Source organism: Micropterus dolomieu, linkage group LG02 (genome assembly GCF_021292245.1).
Source record: "Micropterus dolomieu isolate WLL.071019.BEF.003 ecotype Adirondacks linkage group LG02, ASM2129224v1, whole genome shotgun sequence".
Lineage (NCBI taxonomy): Eukaryota > Metazoa > Chordata > Actinopteri > Centrarchiformes > Centrarchidae > Micropterus > Micropterus dolomieu.
This window is the reverse complement of record NC_060151.1, coordinates 3,639,576-3,640,150: the sequence shown is the minus strand read 5'-3', so window position 1 is coordinate 3,640,150 and position 575 is coordinate 3,639,576. Positions and strand designations below refer to the sequence as shown.

Sequence of the window (575 nt, the reverse complement as noted above, 5' to 3'; positions counted from 1 at the left end):
CCAGTTCAGAATTGGTCCACTTCCATATGTGGTCGAAATCCGATACAGATTGGGTATTTTTTAATGCGAATTGTGTCTGGACACTCAAGTCGGAATTGATGCGACTCTGTAGAGCAGCTGTTGTCACAGTTCTTCTGTAGACGGAGCCGCGGTAAGCAAAAAACCTCCACAAAAGCAATTATTATACATGTGGCTCTCTTCCTCCTCTAGCTCGCCATCATCTGCTCACAAATTCCCTTTCTTACACCTGAAATCCAGTGGACCGCTAGCTCTCTTGCCATCTAAAGCTATTTGTCCAAGAGGACACAGTGGAGAGGGAGAGGGAGGGAGTTGTGGGGCAGTTGCGTTGTAGCATACAGCACTAGAAACGAACAGAAAGTTGTGAACATACATGTGAGCTTCAATTGTGTGTGTGCGCAATCAGCCCATAATCTGGCTGAGGGCTGACGTATTGCTGACGTATTGCGGTAAGCGTGTCGACTCATTTCCGTTTCCGGTGCTTGTGTGTTGGTACCGTGTTGTGCTGCTCTCGCTAAATAACAGTTACATTTGTTTGATTACAGCGGCCAACTGTT

At 46.8% G+C, this 575-nt stretch overlaps 1 protein-coding gene across 1 annotated transcript in view; it reads right to left on the bottom strand.

Annotated features, from left to right (window-relative positions):
* LOC123957703 (deleted in malignant brain tumors 1 protein) overlaps positions 1-575 on the bottom strand; it is a 68,810-nt gene that overhangs the window by 46,422 nt on the left and 21,813 nt on the right. The gene's annotated exons all lie outside the window — the stretch shown is intronic.